The sequence below is a fragment of the Lupinus angustifolius genome, chromosome LG01 (assembly GCF_001865875.1).
Source record: "Lupinus angustifolius cultivar Tanjil chromosome LG01, LupAngTanjil_v1.0, whole genome shotgun sequence".
NCBI classification, from domain to species: domain Eukaryota; kingdom Viridiplantae; phylum Streptophyta; class Magnoliopsida; order Fabales; family Fabaceae; genus Lupinus; species Lupinus angustifolius.
The window spans coordinates 9673133-9673924 of record NC_032009.1 but is presented as its reverse complement, the minus strand read 5'-3'; positions in this window follow the sequence as shown (position 1 = coordinate 9673924).

Genomic DNA, 792 nt, shown 5'->3' with positions numbered 1-792 from the left:
AATGTAGCGATAACCACCACATTGGCCAGCAAATGAGGCAAAAATATTTCCCGTTCCAATTCTCAACTTTCTCATCATGTTCATCTGACCAATATCTGTCTCAGTCATTCTTCGGTTAGAAGCTATCATCCCACCATAATATTCACCAACCACTTTATGACTATGTTCATCGGAAAAATAACTCACATACCAACCTCCTTTTTCCTTGTCAACGTGAATCTTCATTCTTGCTAAACAACCACATCTTGTTTCTTTTATGGACGCCCTCTTCCGAACCACATCATCTTTCTTCTCTCTAAATCCTTCTCTATCACAGAAAAATGATTGCCATACAATTTCACCGTCCTTATCTCGACGAGTATGATATTTTCTTATACCAAAACCTTTCTTCATACCATACATCTTATAAAATTCGTATGCAAAATCGTTGTTCAAAAACCTAAAATTCTTCACTTCATCTACGTTTAACAATGCAAAATCAATTTCTTCAAAACTCAAATCCTCCTATGTTTCATTCATATTTTCAGTATCACTATTATCAAATTCATCTACCACCTACAATCAATAAAATATAACGTTTATATTACTAAAATAAAACAAATGCATTATATATTTTCTTCCATCTAATAGATAAAAACAAACAGAAAATTAATCAATAACTCTATTTTTGATTTACAAAAAATTACTAACAAACAAGGAACAAACAGTACAAATAATAATTACAAATAACAAACATATAACTAACAAAACATATATGACAACATGAGTACTAAATAAATAACAAACTACCTT